The sequence below is a fragment of the Lissotriton helveticus genome, chromosome 10 (assembly GCF_964261635.1).
Source record: "Lissotriton helveticus chromosome 10, aLisHel1.1, whole genome shotgun sequence".
Taxonomy (NCBI): domain Eukaryota; kingdom Metazoa; phylum Chordata; class Amphibia; order Caudata; family Salamandridae; genus Lissotriton; species Lissotriton helveticus.
The window spans coordinates 127,867,067-127,894,096 of record NC_136071.1 but is presented as its reverse complement, the minus strand read 5'-3'; the positions used below and the strand labels follow the sequence as shown (position 1 = coordinate 127,894,096).

At 46.5% G+C, this 27,030-nt stretch overlaps 1 long non-coding RNA gene across 1 annotated transcript in view; it reads left to right on the top strand.

The window, feature by feature from the left end:
- Positions 1 to 26,502, top strand: part of LOC144786005 (uncharacterized) — a 90,398-nt gene extending 63,896 nt beyond the window's left edge. The window contains exons 3-4 of the long non-coding RNA XR_013602073.1: positions 24,386 to 24,423; positions 25,905 to 26,502. This is a non-coding gene — a long non-coding RNA (uncharacterized LOC144786005). The remainder of the gene's footprint in view (positions 1 to 24,385; positions 24,424 to 25,904) is intronic.
- The last annotated feature ends 528 nt before the right edge of the window (positions 26,503 to 27,030 follow it).

Here is a 27,030-nt window from a genome sequence, read left to right as displayed (position 1 = left end):
GAGGGCATAAATCGCACCCATCCGTACGTATGGTAATGAAATATTTAGGGGTAAGCTAAACACAACTCTGAACCAACTTGTGACCAAGATTTACAAAAAAGTGCTACATTGGCCCAAATCTGCCTCTGCTGCCCAGATCAGGCGAGAACTGGGCTTTTTAAATCATGAGGCTTTCAACACCGGCACATATCTAAACCTTTGTCACAAACTTAGAAAAGCAGCTATAGGTACTTTAGAGTCTCTAGTTTGGTTGGAGATTAGTCAGAAGAACCCTGGGGGCTCGTATGGCCGCCTGTTTACAGACTCTATCCGCGAAATGGCTGCGGGTGATCTATGGGCCCTCAATCCCAGCATGACAGCATTTAAAACATGTATCAAAAAGAGCGTCAGAATGTGCTTGCTCATTATGGACAAAGCGCTACTCCGCAGACGCAGTCATGCATGGTCAGTCATGAACTCTTATGGGCGCATATCCCCGGCTACTTACCTCTCCTGTTCTTATTCATTGCACTTAAAGCGGAGTTTTCTGGCCATCAGATTGGGGGTTTGGCGTTTTTAAAAAGATCTGCCCATATGGCAGTGTACCACGGAAGATCTAACTTGCAAAGGGTGCGGCATGACAACTGAAACGCTAGAGCATGTGGTTTGCTTATGCCCCGCACTTACGTCCCAACGTAGACATAAACTCGGAGCAGAGTGGAACAGGTTGGGTGTTCGGACCTGTAGACAGGCAATTATCACCTCTGTGCCCAGAAAACATAGCTCTGAATATCGCCTTTACAACATATATATGGGAAGCTTATTGCATCTTTACAGCTAAGGCGGAAGGAGCAGCATTCCCCCGCGCTGTCCCGTCCAGTGACCCAATCCAAGCTGCATCTTAGCCTTTAGCTTTAAGCAACAAAAAAAAAAAAGAGTCTTAGCTGCTATATGCCAGTATATCAAATCCCCCTGCTCTTTTGCTAAGTGTTATCACTGTCTAATACTTAATTGTTTTAATTTTTAAGGTGTAATATAAATCGAGTAACAGGTGTCGCTAGATTTTTACTGTTTAACTGTGAAAAAATGTTTTGAAGCTTTTTTAATTACAATGTACCGATTTTGTGGATTCAATTTGTTACGCTTTTAAGGATATTTTTCTTTTATCCAAATAAAGATTTTTATATATAAAGACAGCCTTCAGGATCCGGCTACACCTATCACTCTTACGTCACATGTTCCCTTGGGTGGAAAGATTGCTTATTATCTCCAAAATTGGCAGCAAATAACTACGGACCAGTGGGTCCTCAACATAATTCAATTAAGTCACACTCTAGAACTTCCACAAACGCCCCCTTGTACACCACCAAGGTGGTCAGGCACTTACTTAAGATGCATCGGGAGATTCGGACAATGCTCCGAAAGGGAGCAATAGAACCGGTGCCGAACTCCCAGAGGGGAAGGGTTTTACTCACGATTTTTCCTAGTCAAGAAAAACACTCTCCAATGGCGTCCTATTCGAGACCTCCGATCCCTAAACACCTATCTCTAAAAGCAATCTTTCCCAATGGTTTCTCTTCAGGACATCTTTCTACTTTTAGACCCAGGAGATCATATAACCACAGACCTACAGGATGCGTACTTTCACATCCCCATCCATCCTTCCCACAGGCAGTACCTTTGGTTCATGGTTGCCGGAGAACATTACCAATTCAAGGTACTGCAGTTCGGACTGAAATCGGCCCCAAGAATATTCATGAAATGCCTGGCTCCAATGGCGGTTGTTCTAAGGAAACCGACACCAAGTATTTCCTTACCACGCTGACTTGTTGGTTAAGGCACCATCAGCAGCATCCGCCCGATCGCCAACAGCGGCTTGCGTGGATTTGTTTGCCAGGTTAGGTCTGACTTTAAACGAGGAAAAATCATCCCTTCAACCGACAAGAAACATCACCTTCTTGGGAGCGATACTGGACACAAGGCATTTCCCCTCCAAAGGAAGGCAAATGAGAATTACATCTCTTTTCAAAGACTTCACAAAAAAAGTGCCTTTCAGTATGCAAGTACAAGTCATTGCTGGGAACAATGTCATCTTGCATTCCCCTCGTACCTTGCTGCAGGTTAAGGATGCGTCCGTTGCGAGAGCAGCTAGATATACAATGGCTTCGAGCATAGGGATCCTTCGAAGACATAGTCAAGGTAACGCCGAACATGGTTCAAGCGGTGAAATGGTGGCCCCAAGAGCGGAACATCTCGCGGGGCCTTTCATTCCTCACAGAGCCAGCCCCACTGATAATTACTACACATGCGTCCCTAGAAGGATGGGGAGCCTTCCTTCAGGACCTTAAAGTCAGCAGCCGCTGGAAGTTGCACGAGCAGAAGATGCATATAAACTTATTGGAACTCAGAGCCGTCCGCTTGGCATTGCTGGCGTTCCTACCAAAAATAATATCAACTGTGTTAGTAAGAACGGACGACACAACAGCTATGCATTACTTTAACAAACAAGGAGGAACAAGATCACTCTCCCTGTCGCAAAAGGCCCATAGAATATGGGAATGGGCACTGCAACACAAGATATCCATAACAGCGGAACATCTCCCAGGGGACCAGAACTTCCAAGCAGATACACTCCGCAGGCTCAAATCTACCTGCCACGAATGTGAGATTGACCAAGGGGTTCTAGACAACATCGTCCAAAGATGGGGGAGAACCAACAGTAGACCTCTTCGCAACAGAAGAGAACGGGAAATGCTGGTTCTTCGCAAGCTGGCTTCCCCAACGGGGATCCTGCGGGAATGCGTTTTTGATGGCATGGTCAGGCGTCTTTGCTTACGCCTTTCTTACAATTCCCCTCCTGCCACGAGTTCTTATGAAGATCAAGAAGGAGCCGTGCCGGGTGATCCTGATAGCCCCATGGTGGCCCAGGCAGCACTGGTTCACAGAGCTTCCTCTACTGTCGGAGGTCCATCCGATTCGCCTCTGGCCAATACAGGGGCTTCTGACTTTGTCCCAGGGACAAGTGCTACATCCAGATCCGAAATTATTGCACTTAGCGGCCTGGCTCCTGAGCACTGTAAGTTTCACCATATAAAGATCTCAGAGGAATGCAAAGACATCCTATCAAAAGCCAGAGCGGAGAGTACGAACAAGACCCACAGAATGAAATGGGAAAGATTCCGTCTGTGGTGCCAAAGATGTAACATTCATCCTCTGAATTTGGCAGCGCATGAGATTATTCCATACATTTTACTTTTGGCTCATGCATCGATAAAGGTACATTTAGCTGCAATATCACTCTACAGGAGGACTTCCTCAGGACCAACTATGTGGTCTGCAAGAGTCATCCAACAATTCATGAAAGGATTATTCCGGGTTTTTCCTCCAGTAAAGCCTCCACCACCTCTCTGGCAGTTGAACATTATTCTTTCTCAAGTAATGAAACAGCCCTTCAAGCCAATACACAGGGCAGATCCTAAATTTCTATCATGGAAAGTTCTGCTTCTCATAGCGCTCACTATAGCCAGGAGAGTGGGGGAATTACAGGCTCTCACGATTCAAGACCCTTTCTTACAATTTCAAGAGGATAGAATGATACTCGGGACTAATCCAAAATGTATTCCAAAAGTTCCAATTGACTTTCATTTAAATGAGCCACTAATGCTCAAACGGTTCTTTCCTCAACCAACAACCGCAGCGGAAAGAGCTCTCCACTTGCTGGATGTCCAACGCTGTCTCAAATTCTATTTACAAAAGACAAAACCCTTCCGCAAATCTTCACAACTGTTTGTTGCCTTCAGCACACCCAGGAAGGGCTTCCCTTATCAAAAAAAGGAATTGTCAGATGGATTTCCAGTGCGATAGAGTATTGTCATCAGACAGCTGGAAAGCCTTTAAATGCACAAGTTCGTGCCCATTCGACAAGAGCAGTGTCCACCTCCACTGCTTTGTTTGCGGGAGTACCGATCCAGGATATCTGCAGGTCAGCGACCTTGAAGAGTACACACACCTTCACCAGGCATTACTGCTTGGATGCAGCCACAGGAAGAGATGTGGTGGTGGGAGAAGCGGTGCTGAGAAACCTTATCCAGTAACGGTGAGCCCTCTTTTCATCCCTCCGTCCTGGTTTCTTGGATACAAATGCACAGTTTTTATTATGTTTAGTGAGTGGTTACATTTCTAATATGCAGAATTCCATAATCAATTTGTATAGATAAATGATGTCTTGCATAGCTATACCAGGTCTGCATGGAGTCTAAAAATAAAAGAAAAGTCCCTTATTCTACTGCTCGCTATTCTGATCCAGGCATGTGAATCTATGAAAGCTCCAATACAGGAGTAAGAACACAAGTTGCTTACCTGCAACTGTAGTTCTCCAGTATTGGAAGCTTTCATAGATTCACATGCAACCCACCCTCCTCCCCTTGAGAGGCTCACCTCGGATTAAGCACAAAAGGTGTTATTGGCACAAGTGCATGAAAATCTGAGGGGCAAAAGGTTCTCAGGAGTGTTTGGTTCAGGGACAAGTTTGGTCTCTTTTACATAACGAAGGTTATGGGTTGCAAAAGGGAAATGGGCCTAGGTCTCTTTTCAGTTTGCTATACTACTAAGCATTGCTATTTTTTTGTACCGGAGACTCCCGTGTTGACGACTGGGAATGATTCAGGCATGTGAATCTATGAAAGCTTCCAATACTGGATAACTAAAGTTACAGGTAAGTAACTTGTTTTCTTGCGGTAGTGTGGGCGAGCAGCCATAGGCCTAACATAGAGTATAAGATATTTGTTGTGCATACAATGACCAATAAATTAAAACACGACTCAAAGGGAATCCAAAGCCAATTTTGTATAAGCTTCTTTCAAGATTTATTGTAAAACAAAGATCTTTGCGAAAAGTTAAGTGTTTTTAAATAGGAATTATGTACAGTTTCAAATGGACACTCTTGCAATTTTCAGTAATTGCTATGTTAACTTATGGAAGAAAATTAATTGGGTTTCGCAGGTAAGTAAATGTTAGACCTGGCACCATTGGCATGTGTCTCCCTTCCATTTTTGTTACTGTGCCTCATGTGTTTTGTTGGTGTTAGCTGCTCGGAGCACTATGCCACTGCCAATCAGTATCACAGTGCAAGTGCTCCCTATAGAAAGTATCTATGTTGATTGGTTTCCATGATTGGCTTATTTGATTTACTGTCAGGCCCTAGTAAAGTGCACCAGGAGTGCCAGGGCTTGTGCATCCAAATGCTGCTAGTGGGCTTGCATTCCTGGTTGTGCCACCCACAGAAGCAGCCTTGTAAAATGTGTCTAGGGTCTGCCATTGCAGAACCTGTGTGCAGTCTGGTACTGTCATGGTGACTGCACAAGTGCACCCACTTGCCAGTCCCTAAACCTTCCCTGAACTTCATATTAGTCACCTCTATGGTAGGCCCAAGGGCACGGTGCATTGTAAGCATAAGGTATAACAAGCCCTGATGTGTGTGGCATGTCCTAATGGTGAATTACAGCCATTTTCGTTTTTCACTATTGCAAGGCTACCTGTTCTCATAGGCCAGAATGGGCTGTTGGAATTGTTACATCCTACATTCCTAACCGACTCAGGGAACATGGTAGAAAGTAAAGTTTAGTATGACTGAACTCAGAATAATAAAATACATCTTTTAGTAAAGTTTATTTTAATATCCTGTGTTTGCAAATATCACTTTTAGAAAGCTGGTATTTGCTTGCCTAACCATTTCAGCCTGCCTCTGCTCTGATATGTATCTGCTGTCTGGTTTCTGTGTGTGACAGGGCTGGGGGATTCCAAGAGACCGGCTGGGGCTGCCAGGTGGTGAATAGAGAGATTACACCAGGATAGGTGGGAGGAGTGCCCCTGGGCTCTGAATAGGGCTGTGCTCTGCCACCACAATGCTGGCTCCACCTCCTGTGTAGCGTCTGATGTCTCTGCCCTGCACCTTGTAAGGAGAGAGGGGAGACTGTCAACAGAGTACTCCTGGACTGTACTTGTCATCCACAATGCTGGCTCCCCCTCCTGGGGAGTCTCTGATCTCCCTGCCCTGCACACTGAAAGAAGAAGCCAGAGTCTGCAAAACAAAGTGCTCAAGGTACGGACTGGATTAGGCAAAGGCCCCCCTGGCCTGAAAGAACAAAGGATTTTGGGTATAAAGATAGGAGCCCTGCTCCTAAGAAATCCGACCCTGCTTGAACCAAGACGAAACCTCTGCCTAAGTAGAAGGAACCAAGAAAGTTGAAGGAGGACTACTGTCTCTGTTCTGGGAGATTGGCCTGCAGTGGTTGCCTTGCTGCTGAAGGAAAGGAAGAACCTGCAAAGACTATTTACTTTTAAAGACTTGTGTTTCAAAGCTCTCCAAGGGCTTGTGTGTGAGCTTGCCCCCTGAACAGAGTCCCAGGACCAGTGGACTCTAACGACCTGGAGAAGAACTGCTGAGGGCGCTGCCTTATCCCGCAGCGCTAAAGGAGAGAACTGTGTGCGCGCCTCATGCCAAACTACTGCACACTCTGAGAACCCTGTGCCCACATGTCCGGCCCGAGCAATGCGACTTCTGCACCCTTTTCGAGCCATAGCTCGCAACGAATGGACCTGCCCGGCCCGACTAACGAGACTTCTGCATCACTTTGAGCTGTAGCTCGCAACGTCTGGACCGGCTGGGCCCAAGCAACGCGACTGCCGCACTCCGAGCCGTAGCTCGCAACGTCTGGACCGGCCTGGCCCGAGCAACGAGACTGTCGCCCTTTCAGCCGTAGCTCACAACGTACGGCCCGGACTCCGCTTTTTGGGCTTTGTTCTCCCCCCTTTGCATCGGTCTGATCGATGCACCTCCTGCTGCTTTCCATAGGCTACTGCGCGTAGAGCGGCTGGGTACGACCCGTACCTACGAAGCGTACTGCCGCTCCACACCGAGCCTCCAGCGCCCCCACTCCAGGTATGGCGCGGACGCCTCAACGAAGTGCCCCGAATCCACAAAGCATCCCCCCCTCCTAGTAACGCGACCTAGAGCCTACGAGCCGTGACTCTCAACACGACAAGGAGGGCACCGCTGCGTGAGCCGCTTGGCGCAGCAACGCATCGTCCGTGACTAACTCCCCCCAAGCAAAAGGTACTGTGCCCGCATCGTACGCTGTATTCAAAGCGCACAGGACCGAAACGTCCTCTGAGCGCCCCAGACTCTGTTGGCTTCACCGTCGGGCCGAGTTTAGAAGTACGCTGCGCACAGACTCTGAAATTACGCCTTACTAAAAACTCTTTTTGCCTAAATAATCTTGTGGGCTGATTTAGAAACGTTATCTGGGTCTTGTACTAAGTCTTGCTGATATAACACCTATTTTTCATACAAACCCTGGTGTGGTGTTGTCACGGAGCTACTGTGTGTGATTACAAATGCTTAACCAATAACACTCCGAGATTAGCCTTGTCTGCTCGCGCCACGCAACCTAGAGGGTGAGCAGGGGTTATTTGAATGAGTAAGTCCCATGCCCTGACTAGAGGAGAGGGTTCCTGCTTGTCACAAGTTCTTACCTGTGCCAACCAGAGACCCCCAAATCTAACAGTCACCAAATCCAGTCTTTGGGATGCTGGGTGAGCAGAGGGCAAGGTTCATCTAAGGACAAACACTGCACCACCAGCTGCACAGCGGCAGCCGGGTGCAGGGGTCAAATTTGAAGATCAGGCCCAATGTTAACCAATGGAGACTCTGGGGTATTTGAAGCTTTGGAGTTTTTATGCAAGCATGGGGGACCCAAGGCAGCACAAATATTACACCACCAGCGGCCCGGACTTGTGTGGTAAATAAATAAATAATACCCTATTTTTGAATGGATGAATGAATAACAGATAGCTCAATAAATAAGAGTCAAGATTCGAGGTAGTGGGAGTTTTGCAGGTTTAATATAGCATAAGGACAGGAACAGGATAACCTGCACGGGAACAGAATGGCAGGGCCCGGCAGCTGCCGGGGGCAGAATCTGGAATGGGTCTGGAACAGGAACAGGACTACTTTTTAATAACAATACATGAGCATATATACATAACGCAAACACATAGCATTACATTGCAATAGGCGTAGCAGTGGGTGGAGCAATAGGTGTGACGCGTAGCAGTCGCGAAAGATAAGGGTGAAAATGGGTGTAACAGGGCGTATACATAGACATGTGATGCAAACGTAACAGAATATGTCATGAATGGGGCGGAAACCATGGAGGGGGCTACCTGAGGAGCCGGGACCTCTAACCTGGTGGTGCGCGCAGACTGGCAATGACGTGTTACTAGGAGAAGCTGGGGGCTACGAACTCTGTGCTAGGAGCAGAGACTGAAGTCTGGAGGGTCGGAGCGACATGTACCTAAACCCTATCTAGTATCTGATGTTTAGGGAACATGTTGATATAAACTAGAAGTCAAGAGGGGAAAGGCTAACAGACACTAAGACTGGAGCATGCATTATTCTACATGTAGTGCGTGATGAAGAATATTAAATGACCGTTAAATGCAGTATTTCTCTTACATGGAGCCGTAAAGGCTAGACAATGACGGAAACTATTGATGCGATTCAGTAGCTTTAGGAATGCAGAGAAGGAGGGCTGGACTGATAGCTAGAATCATAACATACTCTTGGCAGACTCGAAGGCAGAGCCAGGCCGGACCGGGCACTGCGAGGCAGGAAGTAAGTGAAGGGTCGAGGATACAGGTGGGGGCCGTGTCGCTCCTCAGCGAGGGCTTCGGGAGACAGGAGCTGAATCTTATGTCCGGGCCCTTTTGAGGCCTAGAGACCGGAACTTTTCAATGCATTAACGTGCACACTGAGAAACGTGGCAACGTAACTTTACATAGGCCTAATACTCTTATTATTCACGAGAACTGGAAACTGGCATACTAGAGGTGGACACAACTGTAATTGCGTCTTTAATCGAACATGGGGAATAACATATGCATATTAATCATGCACACATAACATATGATGGAGGACGCGTAGGGACACAGAACATGGCAAAATTCACTTTTCCACATTCCCTCCTTGTCACTACGTTTCCATCAGGAAACATCAATATTCATGATACCATCTATCATTTCATACAGTATCATTTGCTCGTCTCGAATTGTCTTGGAACGGGATTTAGAACGGGACTTGGGACTAGTAGTTATACTAGGAATACAGGATGTAGCACAAATGCCGCAAATCGCAGGTCCACATTGTATACAGAGGCAGCAGCTGAATATGATCGCTACTGCAATACCTAGAAAGGACAAGACTTTCCATCCCCAGGCGGAAATTATACCCCAGAGCCAACCGGACCATGTCCAGGTGCCTGGATTCTGGTGTAACAGATGGGCAATTTTATGAAGTCTGGTTATAGCTGAATAAACAGACGGCGCGTTATTTGGAATGAAAATGCAGCAACTAGATCCGATGACTCTACAAGCCCCGCCCCTATCGGCCAGTATGACGTCAAGGACGAGACGATTTTGTAAAACTACAAATCTCATAGCAGATTGCTCTTCGGTTAAGTTACCTAGAGCAGAGGTAGTCTCATTTACTACAGCTTCAAGGGTTCTGGTTAACCTACGGATTAGCTTACTATTCTGGACAGGACCTAAAAAGAAGAAGAATCCTTTATTAAAATCTTGATACTGTTCTAGAGTAGTTTCAGTATAATCGACAATTGGGGACTCGATCTCCCTTCTATGTCTAATGTGTACTAGATGTGTGTTTCTATGATAATCAGATGGGGCTAGGAAAACTGGTGGCAGTAGGAAGGCAATGTAACAGGTTCCCTCCCAATCGAGGGGCAGACGAACATATGCGGTTTGACCACAAATAAAATATGAATGACGTGAAGCTTTGAAAATAGATTTCCCACTGTCACTATACTTGACAATAGTAGTACAATCACGATGTCCTACATGTGTTGAACCATTATTTCGGACACATAATTCGCCTTTGACTGGTAGTACTGAAATAGCAGGTAAGTCTGGAGTAGTATCAGACTGAACATTCAGGACCATAAAATTCGAAGAATAATTACCTAAATTGTAAACTTCATTTTCTAGATCTAACCCGGTTCTGTGGGGAAGACCTTGCTTGTCTGGAAAGCATGTACTGTTTAGAAAAGACATATCTGTTGAGGATGACGTTAACGTGGACCATGCTCCACACGAACCATTATGTGAAAAAGGATAAGGAAAGAGTGGCAGAACTCCCTTCGGTGTCTGGAAAGGGGGGAGTCGACCACACACCCAACAATTAGTGGCATTGCTGGTCTGGTGTGAATAATGTAACATGCGGATGAAAGAATTATTACGCATAGCGAGGCGGTAAGAGAGTTCATGAGGGGGCAGATCACTAAACGTGTGCTCTGCTGTAACATTAGAAGACTTATTTACATGAGAAACTGGAAAATACAAGTAAAATGCATAACTGGTGCAGGAAATCATAATGCTGAGAAATAAAACAAAACTTAGAAAAACGATACATCGGATTGAGTTTTGACTAACTCTCTCACTATGGGGGTCTATTTTATACATGTCAGAAACAGTCTAACCGTTTCACCTAGGGGAGGACTTAGACAATCAAACTGGCTGACTTATTTTACTAGACCGTAGTTTCAGCTTATACTCCTGCTGCGGAGTTTTCTCTAACAGGGAGGGTTTTGAATCAATGTCATTTGCGGGACAGTCCTTGAGAACAGTACTTTGGCAGTCCTTCAAATCCTGGGAAATGTTCTTTGAAACTCGTTTCAGTCCATAAAATTTCTTTATGTGCGAAAGGTGCACCCAGCCTTTGCGTCCCTCCAACTTCACGGCTGTACGGGTGGTGAGGAGGACCTGTCGGGGCTCCTTCCAGCGAGGCTCCAGCGGACTTGATCGATCGAAATTCCGAACTAAGACCATGGATCCTGGAACTATTTCATGCGGTGCCACCTCGGTATTGTCTGGAAATGCGGCGGCAACCTGTGAACGACAAGAGTTGAGGGCAGACATCAAGGAAGCTAGGTAATCTGTCAGCATATTACTTGAAACATCGGTAATACTTCGGGGTATGGGTGTACCCCACATGTTAGGGGGGCGGCCGAATACGACCTCATACGGGGACAGACCTGATCTGGAATGTGCGACCATGCGCATGTAAAACAAGGCGACTGGCAGAGCTACTAGCCAGTCCACACCTTTCTCTTGACAAACTTTGGCGATGCGGATTTTCAGGGTCTGGTTATGTCTCTCTACGAGACCTGCTGCTTCAGGATGGCGTACACAATGGAACTTCCATTGGTACCCTAACAAAAGGGAAACGTGCTTCATTAACTCTGATGAGAATGGCTGGCCGTTATCAGAATATACGACCCTAGGGAGTCCATAACGAGGGAAGAATTCACGAACCAGCTGCTTGGCAGTGGTCGCGGCTGTGTAATCTGGGACTGGATATGCCTCTGTCCACCTGGACAAAGCGCATACAACTACAAGAACATACTTGAAACCTCGACATCGCTCCATCTGAATGTAATCCATCTGGAGGACTTCAAAAGGGTGGTCAGGAGGCTGGAATCCCCCTTGTTCCACCGGGACACTTTTACCTGGATTAAACTGACAACATATCATACAGGTACGGACTTTCTGCTTGGCTGCAGCTCGTAAATGCTTGTTGAACCAAATGTTCTGGATACTGTCTAACATAGCTTTTTCCCCTAAATGTGCTGGACTATGTGCGGTATTGATAATGACTTGAACCATAGAGTCGGGGAGAAACCATGTGGCTTTTCCCTTCGTCACCCATCCCTGATCTGTCTGGACCCCTCCTTGTTCGGACCACTTCTTGATTTCTTCGGGAGTAGCATGTAACTGGATATCTATGACATCTTGAGTAGGGTCCTTAACTGTCATACATGTAGTCGGATCTGGAGTATGTGTCATGTTAACTGGAATGTCTGGAGTCTGAGCTGTGAGCTTGGCTGTGCGATCTGCTAGATCGTTACCCTGGGAAATAATGTCAGTGACTTTCGTGTGTGCCTTGCACTTCATGATGGCAATGGATGTCGGTAAATGTATTGCATCTAACAGAGCTTGAATAAGGAGACCATGCTGAATCTTGGTTCCATGAGAAGTCATGAAACCTCTCTCCTGCCAGAGCACTCCAAAGTCGTGTACGACTCCGAATGCGTAACGTGAATCTGTGTAAACATTAACTTTCAGGTTCTTGGCATGTATGCAGGCTTGAGTCAGAGCAACTAGCTCTGCTGCTTGAGCAGACAGGGTGTCAATACGGTGTGTCTCAATAACTTCAGTGTCAGTAGTCACTGCATACGCGGCGACTGGTTCTCCTGTACTTGTTCTCATGCATGAACCATCCACATAAAGTGTCAGGTCGGGATCTGGTAGCGGAATATCTGTCAGATCTTGTCTTGGTTTTGTCGTAATGTTGACTACTTCCACACAATCGTGTGTGGCCGGATTTGAATTAGCTGATGGTAACAGTGTAGCAGGATTTAGGACGTTGCAGCGTCTGATTTCTATGTGTGGCTGGAACAGTGTCAATTCATAACCAGTTAAACGTGCAATTGTCAAGTGCTGAGTTTGTGTTCGGTTTAAAAGAACTTCCACGGAGTGTGGAACTTGTACTGTCAGGGAGTGTCCTAATACTATGGAATCACTTTGTCTGATAGCTAGTGCTGTGGCTGCAACTGACTTGAGGCACGCAGGCAAAGCCTGGGCTACGGGATCTAATGTGCTCGAAAAATAAGCACATGGCTTGTATTGTCCTGCTTGATCTTGGGTGAGAACAGATAATGCTGTACCTTCACGTTCTGTGACAAAGTGTAAAAGGCTTACTGTAGTTCGGTGTGGCTAGAACTGGAGCTTGGCATAAAGCTTTCTTTAACTCGTTGAAACTAAGTGTATGTTCAGACGTCCAAGGGAGAACAGTCGGTGCGGCTGCCTCCTGTGTCGTTAACTGTATCAGTGGCTTGGCTAGAAATGCATACTGAGGAATCCATTGTCTGCAATAAGAAGTAAGGCCGATAAAAGCACGTACCTCCTTCTGGGTCTTGGGCTGAGGAAGACTCGCTATTAACTGGATACGGTCTGGTGTCAACTGCCTACCCCTCTTGGACAGTAAGTGTCCTAAGTAGACCACTTGCTGGACACAGAATTGAAGCTTCGAAGGGGACACCTTGTGCCCCATCTCGGCAAGGAAATACAGAACCGTCAGTGACGCTCGCTCGCAGTCACGTTCAGAACGGGCTGTGATCAGTAGATCATCGACATACTGGAGCAGGGCAGTGTCAGTTGGCATGTGAACATTATCAAGTTGTCTCTTAAGTGCTTGACTGTAAATACTAGGACTTTCTGTGAAACCTTGAGGAGCGCGTGTGAACTGGTAGCTCCTTCCATTTAAACAGAATCCGAAAAGAAACTGGCTGTCTGGATGAATGGGAACACTGAAAAATGCGTTCTTGAGGTCTATTACAGTAAAGAACGTGGCTTCGGAATCAATGGCTGTCAATAGGGAAGAGATATCTGGAACAACTGGGTACTGAGGAATAATACATTTATTAAGTTCTCGTAGGTCAATCACTAATCGATATACTGGGGGTGCATTTGGATCAGTACGTTTCATGACTGGAATGATCGGAGAATTACATACATTGGAGTCAGTTTCTACAACTACTCCTTGAGCGATGAGCTCGTCAATAATTTTGGATAAGGCTGCTACAGCCTCAGGTGGCAATCTGTACTGTCTGATTCGTGGTAACACTACACCTGGCTTGAGAGTCACACGATGGGGTGTGATTTGCATGTACCCTACATCAGTTGGACCTTGCGCCCATAAATGCTGCGGAACATTAGACAATCTTGGATCAAAATCACGTAATACATAGTGACCCTTAAAGTCACGTAGGAACAGACGTATTCCCTCTGGGGAACAGCATATAACTGCACCTAACTCTTTCAGTGTTTTAATGCCTAATAGATTTTCTGGACATGACTTCGTAAGTAACAGATCAGTAGTACGGGACAATGGACCTACTTCTAGAGTAACTGGTTTTGATATTTCATTAACTATGGGTTTTCCTGAAAATCCAAGGGAAACATTTCTAGAGCCTGAGAGCGGAGCCCCTGGAACTTCGGCGTGACTAATTGTGGTCCTACTTGCCCCTGTATCAATCAAAAACTTTCTGTCTTTCCCTAATACTTGACTGTGAACATAGGGACCTTCTTGATCTACAGGTATCTCGATGAGAGGCAAGCCTACCTCCCTCTCTAGGCTGTTTCATGAATATGGCTGGTACTCTGGATACTCGGATTGTGCATACTGATACATCTGCTGTGTAACATGCTGTGTTGCAGCAATAGGCTGCGGTACTGTAACTATCTGTGGTGCATTCTGTGGCTGAGGAGTCTGTGAAACTTGTTCTTGTCTAGGTGGACGTGGCCTTTCTTTAGTCTTACCGGTAGCTATGTTGTGTTTCAGGACTGCACACTCGTTTATAAAATGACCTGGCTGTTTACAATAATTGCAGTTTCCTTTAACGGGAGCTGCAGGATGACTGGCTTGATTCGGACCCCTCTTCTGACTGTCTTGAGGAACAGATTGTGCAACTAGTACTTTCATTTTCGTGTCTTTCATACGTTTTCTCTCATGTTCTTGCTCTTCTCTGATTCTATTCTGGTGATATTGGAGCATCTGGAGCATCTGGGACGGGGTATTAGCTTGCCAGGTACTTTCGACCTTTAAAACTCGATTTTTAACTTGGGGACTTGAATTCTCGACTAATTTAGTAACAAAGAGATGAGGGTATGACTCACTACTGGTCTTGAGGCCACTGTTGATGCTAAAACATTTCTCAAATCTAGAATAAAAATCACTAATATCTTCATCTTGTTTCTGTTTACAGGCTGAGATTGCATCCCAGTCTTCCTTTTTCGTTGTTAACAATCTGGGTAAAACTTGAATTAATAATTCTGGTAATTCTTTACATTTATCTCCTAGACCGGTACCTGGTACACGTGACTTATCTTCAGCTTCTAGAACTGCCCAGTCTATCTTTTTCTCTCCCACCTCCCATTCTTTTTCCTTGAGCTTTTCATACACCCCTGCGGGCAACAGAACCTTTAACATTTTAATTATATCTGGATACGTGTATTCTCCCATACGGAGCATGTCTTTTAATTCTCTATGGAACCCTGCTGGATCTTTATCATGACAGGGAATTAATTTTTTCATCTCTAGGAGTTCCATCTTTGTAATCGGGGTGTAAACAAACACTCGTTGCATTTCACCACCCTCTGTCTTAACTGGATGCACTTCTCGTAACGGATTCTGTCTGTCTATGTAAAATGGTTTACTTTCTGGGGGTGAGACATGAACAAAATGCGGGTTCAGAAACGTTCTATATTTGTGGCGCTGTTCTAGAATGACACTAATTAAATCGGTACCTAGACCTTTCCATCTATACTGGAGTAACTCGTTCAGGATATCATGTAATGGACCTGGATCAGAATGCTGACCCTCATACAGAGTAATGAGGTGCTGGATCATATACATACCCACCAGTCGCTGCTCGGCTGGGGGCAGTTTCAGAAACATTTGTGCCACTATTTCGTCTGGAAAAGTGGTAGAATCAGTAATCCATCGGATTGCTGATCGGGCTAGTTCTTGTTCATGCATGGTACTTAACTCACTGTAACCGATTCGTGATTTCAGAATATGATCGGTAGCTTGAAATACTTGTTCTAGAGAACCTTGTTCTGGTGCTAGATGATGGAAAGTTGACTTGTGTTCTAGGCGTAAATGGCGGTCTGGAAATCTGGATTTTCCTACATACGCTATTCTGGCGGGATTCTCGTCGTCTACCTCTTCAGTATCAGAGTTACTTTCTTTCTCGCTTACTTGTGCTGCTTTACGTTGTTCGTGTAACTTTATTATTTCTTTACGGATTCTCTTGTACATACTCTCCATAGCACTGATGGTCTTGTGCTTACCCTCGGCTATATTATCACTCCACTTTGTCAGGGTTCTCATTTCGACCGGATCTTTAGACGGGTAATCTTGTTCTCTTATTAGACAATTGATCAGGAATTTTAGTATCATGAGCTGGATCTCCGCTTTCCTTTGAGACATGGCGTCACTAATACTTTCTGGATCATCCCCTGTACGGATGAAATGATATATTCTGTCTAGATCTTGTTTCATATTCGGTAGGGTAACTAGATACTCTGACACCTTTCTTACGCGTATTGAATATAAAACCATATTATCCTCGCCTGGGACTGGATCATAGCCGCATTCGGTAAGGGCTCGCCTGATTTCTGCAACGGACTTATACTTGGGCGTACGCTGTGATGCTTGAGCATGTAATTCGACTGACGTTAAACGCTTGTGTGGCGGCGGGGTTTGGGGAGGACCTCCTCCTGCGGCCCCTAAACTAGAATCGTCGACTGATACTCTTCGTGGCAGAGTGGGAAATTGAAATGTTGGCTGGACCTGGGGTACCGTAGCAGGTACTGCAAGGGGTGCCCCGGTGTCTGGAGGAGCAGGAAGTGCCTGATTTACAGGGACTGGCGGAACAGGATTTGCATATTCAGGGACTGTGTCGTCCAAGTAGGACGAAATGAAAATATCAGCTGCGGTCGGTTTGTGACGTAGCTTGGTCGGAACTAATGGTGGCGGGAAATTACTGGATGCCTCCGGGGTCGCTTTTGGCAAGCCTTCGGCAAGAAGAGGATACATACCCTTAATAAGGGCATTCCTCTGTCTGTCTAACTGTTCAGTTTTAACTTGTTCACCTATCTCGATTAATTCTTTTTCTTGGGCTCGCTCTAAGGATTCTCTACTTAGTTCTGACTTTCTGATTTCTTTTTCTGTTCTTTTATGAGATTCTTTGCGCCATAACTCGATTGCATCTTTCTGTGATTGTCTGGCTTTCTTTTTCCATAATGCCTCTTCTACTCTCATGATGCACTCGGCATCCCACGTACCTGATACGGGCCATCTATACTTTTCTTCCAACTCTTTAGTATACTCTACCCATAAATCTAGATATAATATGGCGCTTATGCCATGCTTCTGATACATAAAGTGACCTGGACTGTCCCTGGGCGGGACGGGAACTGCTGCTTCCAGCAGACCCTTTCTAGTTTTTAACTGACGTAACTTAGAGAACAAGGGCATGGCTGAACTGTAACTGAGACACAATACGTACTTATACAATAAACACGATAATTACTTCGCACTCATACCACGACATTAAAATACATGAAGAACATTTAAAATAACAGTTCGAACAGAATACTACCTGGAATACTGAGAACAGAACACATGAATTTTCTCGAGAACAGAACTGACTAGAACAGAAACGAGATGCACTGCTGAAACAGTACGAAACTTACCGGTCTCGTAAAGAGACACATCAGGACCCGCATCCACCGAAGTGGACACTTCGTTTGTGGGTCTGTGTACCACCAACCCACGGACCAGAGTCAATTAGATTGACCCTGTCTAGATACTAACCCCAGCAACGGTACTCACCGGGCAGCAAGAACGGAAGGCCTCGGACTGGACTGGACTGCTACGACGACGGACGACTAACTTCGGACTTCAGTTACAGGTGGGCCTCCGGATACCTCGGACCTTGGACTCTCGGCTTGGGCTCTGGTCGGGACTCGCCGCGTTCCTCCACCGTCTCGTCTGGATGCTGGACCGCCTCCTCCGTCTCCTCCGTGGGCCTGAGGGATACTTGAAGCAGAAATATCTGCCGGTGCGCAGAAGAGTTCCGTCACGACTGCAGGGGGTCGGCGTGGCTTCACCGACGCGTGGGGAAAGGGCAAGTCCCTGTTCGGGCGCCATTATGTGGTAAATAAATAAATAATACCCTATTTTTGAATGGATGAATGAATAACAGATAGCTCAATAAATAAGTCAAGATTCGAGGTAGTGGGAGTTTTGCAGGTTTAATATAGCATAAGGACAGGAACAGGATAACCTGCACGGGAACAGAATGGCAGGGCCCGGCAGCTGCCGGGGGCAGAATCTGGAATGGGTCTGGAACAGGAACAGGACTACTTTTTAATAATACATGAGCATATATACATAACGCAAACACATAGCATTACATTGCAATAGGCGTAGCAGTGGGTGGAGCAATAGGTGTGACGCGTAGCAGTCGCGAAAGATAAGGGTGAAAATGGGTGTAACAGGGCGTATACATAGACATGTGATGCAAACGTAACAGAATATGTCATGAATGGGGCGGAAACCATGGAGGGGGCTACCTGAGGAGCCGGGACCTCTAACCTGGTGGTGCGCGCAGACTGGCAATGACGTGTTACTAGGAGAAGCTGGGGGCTACGAACTCTGTGCTAGGAGCAGAGACTGAAGTCTGGAGGGTCGGAGCGACATGTACCTAAACCCTATCTAGTATCTGATGTTTAGGGAACATGTTGATATAAACTAGAAGTCAAGAGGGGAAAGGCTAACAGACACTAAGACTGGAGCATGCATTATTCTACATGTAGTGCGTGATGAATATTAAATGACCGTTAAATGCAGTATTTCTCTTACATGGAGCCGTAAAGGCTAGACAATGACGGAAACTATTGATGCGATTCAGTAGCTTTAGGAATGCAGAGAAGGAGGGCTGGACTGATAGCTAGAATCATAACATACTCTTGGCAGACTCGAAGGCAGAGCCAGGCCGGACCGGGCACTGCGAGGCAGGAAGTAAGTGAAGGGTCGAGGATACAGGTGGGGGCCGTGTCGCTCCTCAGCGAGGGCTTCGGGAGACAGGAGCTGAATCTTATGTCCGGGCCCTTTTGAGGCCTAGAGACGGGAACTTTTCAATGCATTAACGTGCACACTGAGAAACGTGGCAACGTAACTTTACATAGGCCTAATACTCGTATTATTCACGAGAACTGGAAACTGGCATACTAGAGGTGGACACAACTGTAATTGCGTCTTTAATCGAACATGGGGAATAACATATGCATATTAATCATGCACACATAACATATGATGGAGGACGCGTAGGGACACAGAACATGGCAAAATTCACTTTTCCACACTTGGCCGGGTGAAGGGAGAAAACACCCAGTCGTGTGCACAATGCAATTTAATGGAAACCCTGGAAAACAGGCTGCAGTTGACGACTGGAGTCTGCACAGATAAAACCAGTGACAGGATAGGTAAGTTGGGATGTTGTAGGTCATAGATAAACCGTTGGACGAGCTCCTCAAGGCCAAGGGGCTTTGGGTATAGGTTTTTCCATTGACGTCAGGTTTCTCTTACCAGAGTTGGTCGCCGTCGAGGTGAGCATTTGGATTCACACTGCAGGCCTCGTCGTGGAGTCCAGGAGGGGTGAGCCATCACTGGACTTGAAATCAGGATTGCTGGGTGACCTTTTCTGGATCGGTTGGCCACCTGGACACAGGCATCAGGTGCAAAGTGGTCATTAATTGCGGATCCGGACTGCACCAGAGTCCTTTGCAGTTCTTTCTTATGTACTGAGTGGCTGTCCTCTGGAGTTCTGGCCTCCTTCAAAGGCAGGCAGTCTTTCCCTGGCTGGTGGAGGTCGCTGACGGCAGGCCAGTTGTCATTTCTTCAAGGGCTGGAAACAGGCCAGTAGGGCTGGAGCCAAGTTGGTGGGCGTTGAGTCTTATCTGCACAGCATCTTCTTTGTCCTTCTTGTCATTAGATTACAGAAACTAGTTTCAGGGTCTGGGTGAGCCACCTAAATATTAGAATCTGAAAGAAACACATACTGATAGATTCCTTACCTTAGAATTAACCCCAGGCATCTGACTGGATCCGGAAAGTTTTCATCAGCAGTACCCCTGCGTGTCGGTAGGCGTCGTTGGCGTCTTTGTCACTGAGATGACTGCGCAGGAGCTGCTTAGACGCACCCATGTGCGCTGACTTCAGTTCTTTCTTGTACTGTGCCAGCAAGCGCAGATCCCGGAAGACCAAGTACCCCCAGTATGTATAGGTTTTATAAAGCGCAGAAATCAACCCCGAAGGGGTATCTCTGTGCTATCTTAACAGGAAAGTCAGGCGAACACGTGCAGATAGAAATTATACTCCTAGTGCAGTTTTCAAGAGTTTCCTAAAGATAAGATTGGAGCAATTACGCAAGTCCACCTGTAGGGTGTTCCATAATTTTGAGGCCAGATGGACAACAGTTTTGCCGCCTGTTCTAAGTTTCTTAAACCGGCTAATTACTAACAGCCTTTACCCTTCCGATCTAATATGGCGATTTGGACAGTAGGCTCTGAATTTATCCACCCGGAAGCTGGGGATCGTGCCATAGAGTGCTTTATGTGATCCTGTCACCCCTCGCCTTCTTGCCCCTGCTCTGAAAAGACAAACTGCCCTGGGTGGAGGGGGTGGCTCTGGGGCTTGGGCCCGGCCCCTCCAACACTTCTCGCTGCGGTCTCTGCCTCCCGTGCAGTTTCTGCGGGGGGGGTCGGGGGGTTCCGAGCAGGCGGGCAGAGCCCCCCCAGACAAGCGGACCAGTTTGGGACTGGCTCTCTGCAAGGGGCCCGAGCCCGAATCGCGCTGAATATAGTGTGGGGCAGAGCGCGAAATCATGCCAAACCTGTGAATTCGGTGACTGCAACACTTGGTACAGCAAATGAGCCGCTCGGCGCCACTTTTCACCCGAGGGAACGGGCTGCCCGCTGTCTTTTTGCTGGACCAGGAGACGCAATGCCGACCGCCGTTTTATGTCCAGACTCCGATCCACCTCAAGACGGTCCACAACCCTCCCTTCTGATCCGGATACACCCCATGAAGCCAGCGAAGTGAGCGCATTGCAATCCAAAGAGAAGCGGCGCCTACCTTAGATTCCCTGACTTTTGCGCGATGAGAGGGGTGTCCCGATTGCGATCTTGAGGCACCTGACCGCAAAATGGCGTGGCGGCGAAGAAGCGCTGCCTTATTTGTTCCGATTTTGCCCTCTGCGCTCCATTGCAGCGAGTTTACCACTCTCTAAGCCCATTCTCAACTGGACTCTCATATGCGTTCTGCTAAAACGCTGCCTGCAGCCTGCCTGAGCGAACACGACCAGCCCATGCCGCCTGACCTTAAGATGTCGGATTTGGGACATTGTAATACACACCACCATGCTCGGCCATGCTCTGTGACTGTAACCCAGGCCCCACAGTGATCAACATTGGAGACCAGTGCCAGTGAGGCTCAGTGCCAGTACTAATCAATGCCAATGCCCAGTACCAGCAATGCTCAGATAGCCAGGGCACTGAATAAAGTGAATAGCTCGTGAGTGGTGAGGCCTAACCCCCCCCCCCCCCCCCCGCCAGTCCGGAGCTGTGCTATCCGATTCCCTGAGACAGAGAGTGTGCTGAAGACGCGGCGATGGGTAGGAATAATGGACAAACTTACTATCATTGCCGGACTGTATTGCCCTGAGGTCCTGTGGGTGAAAGAGATTTTAAGTGTGTGTGAAGGAGTTGAGGACCACTGTAGCAGGAGGACTATTGGCCCGATGGGGGTTGAATTTGCACAGACGGTCCGGGGAAAATAGTTTTCTGGGCTGAATACAGCTGGGGCCTGAACGCTGGATTAAATAATTGCAATCCGCTGGGCCGGTGGCAGAGGCAAGCGTGTGGCCGCTTTTCTTAATCTGTGGCTCAAGCAACCCTGTATAACTGGGTTCAACTTTCCAACCTTGCCGCACAGCGCGGACCGTCAGGCTGGCCGTGAAGGAGGCCACATGACCATCATGAGGATGCTGTTGCCTCTTCTACAGCTGTGCGACAAGTAGTGCCAGCTGCACAGTTTAGGCCTTTTACAGCTGCGCAGCAAGTAGTGCTAGTTGCACCGTTTAGGGCTTCTACAGCTGTGCAGCAAGTAGTGCCAGCTGCATCTTTTAAACAACTTTATCAGTGAAGACCGTTTTGTTTGAGTTAGGACTCCCACTGCCTTGGCAGCAGCCTTGACATTATGGATTATGGATTCAGGGCATCTGTGCCCCCTGCCGAGTTGGCCTGGGAGTCTCCAAGGTATTTAGGGCGCCAGGCCCTTATACGGACATGTGGTGCTAGGAAATGTTTTCCATTTAGTACGAGTTACGCACCCTGTTCTGAGTACCTCTAGAGGTGGTTTTATGATGACGATGTTGTTGTGCATTCTTAAACCTTGTTAGTCAGATCTTGTTCCACCCCATGCTCTTTCCCCCTAATGTTAATGTTAATCAGGAGATTAGGGTTCAATAGTAGTCTGTTGAGATTATCGGCATGCAACACGTTTGGTGCCGAATGTGCCTCTGTTACAGGCTGATGCTAAAGTCAGTGATCACCAGTGGTCACTGGGTGTTCATGATAATCTGTTCTACTTTGACCAAATTTGCTTTGTGATGGTTTTGAAAATGGTCAAGTTGGTCCTTTCATATGTAAACTATTCCTTTGTTTATCTAGTGCCAAGTGACACCATGCATACTTAGATGAAGGGCCCCACAAATACCCACCCCACTTCCCGGACGACACATTAGTTCTGATTTCTTCACCCAACATCTGGAATATGTGCCTCCTTTTTGGCCTCTTACCTCTCATCACCACAGCCTTCCTAGTAACACCTTTCTCATATCCCCCCCCCCCCCACCTCCCTCCGGCTAATTTTCCCAACATGGCTACCACTCGAGTTAAGACTGGAATTAATTGCTACAAAATCATTTATCCTCCCAACCAGAAGAAAGCTTCAGTAAAACGATTGAAACATAATACTATTGAACGTTTCCCTGATTCCCTTTTTGTTAATCAATTTTACAATGGTCGTCTTGGGAGGCTCAAAAGATTTCTTCTTCTTCACTCACGACACCCCCTCTTGGTCCACCAGCTTATATAATTTCCTTAACGTCACCTCCTCCTCCTCTATCCCTCATGGCAGACAACTAAAAATGTCCCACTCTGCGCGTTTCAATGGCTACCTCACTATCTCACTCTATAATAACGGTACTGTCATGATCCAAGGCAAAGACTCCTGTCTCTCGCTGTTTGACCACCTCTTCCCCTCCCTACTCCCCTCCTCTGCGACTGGGTTATCCCCTAACTCCTCACCTAGCTCCACCCACTACTCACTTTCTCCTCCCCTACATACCATTAGGGTGCACCCTCGAGAAGCACAGGCAGGCCCTCTTCCCTCCCCTGTGCCCTCCTCTCCTATTCCTCACCCTTCACAGTTTGCCCTCCCATTCATCACTTCAGCCTTACCTCTAACTAATACGCTCCTCGTCCAATCTGCACCATCACGGTTCCCCAATATCTTACTCACCCATATTCCTACATGCCACCCCCCTTTTGAGTCCACCTCTCCTCCAACCCTCTCCCGAGGTTAACCCTCACTACGCTCCCCCTTATTCCTCCATCACCCCTCTCCTCTACCCCCTCCTCCCCTCGTTTTTCTCCCTGATTTGTCCTCCAACCCATTGCATCTCTCTCCTTCCACCCTCTCCTCCAACTATGCTGTGCTACCCCCTTGGTACCCCTTCCATTTCCCTCCCTCGGGCACAGCAGAACCACTTCCTTTCTTCAATTTCTCTTTCTCCCAACCCCCCTCACTCTGCCAGATGCCCGTTCCCCTACAGCCACCTCCTCTCGACGACAGGACCTCCTCAACCACCACCCCTCTTTTCCTCTCTAACCTCCTACATTCCCAGGACTCCACACAATCCTCCCCTCTCCTTCTACCATACCGCCCTGATCTGTACCGAGCTCCCCCTAAATTTGTCCTTAATTCCCTTCCTTCTTGCAACTCCAACAAAGACAACTCTCCCTTCGCCTCTGACTCACCAACTCCCGCTATCAACCTCCACCTTTCCCCACTTTTGAACCCTACACCTCAAATCCCCTCCTTGGCGCTTGGATTGAGGCAATGCACCCTTGCTGACCTCCAGTAACATATACTGGAGGCATGTGAAAACACAGACCGAGACAGGAGCGACCGAGGGGGCGAGTGAAGGGGGAACAAAAACAAGCGGCGAAGATGACAAAAGATATGACGCCTAAATAAAAACACTGAGTTGACCTTCATAAAAACGCTACTGCAAACAGACCCTGATGTACCACACGACAATGGCCAGATAGGGAATGCACAAACTGCCCAGCTCAAACATAAAACTTGGGGACACTGCGAACCTACGGCCAGATGTGTGTATAATGACCCACTGGTTGTCTAGCGCCCACCCGGCCCCACGTATCTCATGCACACGCCCCACACAGCCTGCTTAACGTATTAGCAAATTCAAAACCCTTAGCTCCACTGCTGTTCGATAATTACATAGTATGATTCACCAGTTGTATTGCTTTCTTTTATTAACTGTCTGATATTTACAGACTGACAAATAATATGTGACTGTATACATTTACCAAAATAACCTTTTCCTAAAACTTACAGGTGAAATAAGACTTGAACGTATGAGACTGATTTTATGTGTAAGTACTTTTATGGATAACCTTCTCTATGGTATTCTTCGAATTGTAACTAAAGTTAGTACAGGACAATTTTATATATGCCAAAGAAGTGCTGTATTGTGATCTATCTCTAATTGCTGAACTATATTATTATGGATGTATATTAAAATAAATGGCAAAAAAAAATGTTGAAAAAAGGTATCCATGCAATACATATCTGGGCTTTGCGGGGACAGGGGCGGAGAAGGGAGGAAAAGCGTACTTGATGAGAAACTCAGTCGGGCATAAGTTCCCGCCAGAGTGTCTCTTTAGTTCGAGTGTGACGTGCTGGTCAAGTAACCTGGAAGTGGTTTGTATTGACAGTCTAGTCCAGAAACCCTGGAAAGCAGCCAGTGACTAGAATTCTAACTACTATCCGGTACACAAGCGCATCTAGGCATGTAATTCAGTATGCAGTACCAGCAGCCGCTATGGAGAGCCGTTCGGTACAGTGGACTGGAATGCTGACTGCTGTGCTGTGCACATGCGTGAGTTTAGCAAGTAATTTAATGCGTACATTCAGAGACCTAGTAAACTTATAGCAGGACAATACATGCTGCATCTCTAAGGGGCCCTCCTCAGGACCCATGCCCTACATACCAAAAGGTACCCCTTACTAGGGACTTACAGCGGTGCAAAGGGCCTTGCCAATTGTGGAACAATTAGGCATTTACATAATGTTTGTGAAATAATACTGGCAACCTGGTTAGCAGGAACCCAGTGCTCTTCAAAGTTGCATCAGCTATCAGGCAAATCATGGGGCTAACTATGTACAAAAGGGGCACTTTCATACAGGCATTTTATAAAAACCTCCTAAACATGACTAAGGGCCTGATTACGACTTTAGCGCTGCAACAACGGCACAATGCAGCCTTTGCTGCGCAAGCACCGCCGACTGTATTACGAGTTGGAAATGTGCAGCTTGTAATATGGTTGGCAGTTCTTTGGCCATTCCCATGGTGGTGCACTGCAGTGGGAACTGGCAAAAAGTTCCAGCATGGCATGGACTGTGACTTCCATGCTGTGCTTTAACTGGGGGAAATATATTCATGGGGGGGGGGGGGGGCATGTTGTGCCCCCTGAATGTATTCCCAGGGCATGGGGGCCCTGTAGTTCTTGCAGCGCCAGCTTATTCATGGTGGGTCTCTGCCATGAAATTGCTGGTGGTGGAAGAACTCCAAGTATGCTGCTCGGGACTTTGCCAGTCCCTGCTCAGTATATTGTGTTGTGGGGCTCCTGCACCACTGACAGGGTACCACTGTTCCCTTGTGCAGCTGGTGTTCCACTGGCACAGATAAAACTTTGTTAGTTGTAATCTGCAGTACAGCGGAACCCCCTCACCCCTCCCACCTCCATACTCGTAATTATGCCCTTAAGTTAGCAAAGTTAAAAGTTTTGGTCTGAATAATATGCAAACTGACTAACTTATTAATTTTTGTTTGATGCGTTTCCTTTTCCAATAGGTACTATGTGTTTAATTCTTCAGATGGATACCTTTACAATGCTGTCAAACAGAAGAGGCAACCTTACTAAAGCTGTAAGGGTTCCAATGTAGTTATTAATAATCTTTTGAGTATTAAATGCAGAGGTATAACCCCATTATGCTCTCAGAGTACCGAATACGAAATCGTGATATGTAGGAGGTAGAATCTTAATGTGTTTACAATAATATAAATATCTGCGTTGCTCGTTGTTCTGGTTTCATAAGTAAAAGTTTTATTTCATATTTATCTACCAATTGTAGCCCCCTTTGTTTCCATAAGTGGAAAGTTTACAGTAAACATTTGAAAAGTGATTTGTGGTTTTCCGTTATACTGTCTTGGGTGTATCAATCTGTATATGCAACAACAAGGTCAGTTTCCCAGTCGTCACTGAGCGAGAGTCTGACTTTGCGTACCAACGGAAAAAAAGGACCATTATCACCATTTAAACGCATGGGAAACTACTACCATTTAAAACAATATATATATATATTATTTATTGTAATAAAGGCTTGTACAAAAATCTATTTTCGCAAACTGCCAATTTGTCAAGTAATTGCAAATAAAAAAATTTAAAAGTGTTTTTTTTTGTTTCCTGTTACTGACTCTAAAATAAAGTGTATCGCTGTAATTAATATTTATTCATAATTATTGTGGTTTTAAAAATTAAATGTCTTGAAATTTCACTGTTGTATTCATTTTTCCCTCTAAAATACATTTCAGTTAGTAGGTAAAAATTAAGTATTAACTGGGTATTAATATAATACCCCGCCCATTACCCCTATATCCTGTCACTAAAGGTGAATCTAGAAGTGCTATTAAACATTATTGAAATTTAATGCTAAAATAAATGTATTTAGAGACCAAGGGGCCTATGACAATCTCTATTGTAAACCCTCCGACCTTAGGTCAAAGGCTTTACAACTGAGGTAGCCCATTTCATTTCTGACCAGCTGATTACCATACAGCCGGTCAGAATTGAACTGGCCTGTCATTACAGCTGGATTGCGACTGGCTCCAGGAGCCCATAAGCCATTCAGAGACCGGCCTGTAGTCCCATAGGAAGGTGTTTCCACCTTTAGGATTAGGATGCTTGGTTTCCCATAGT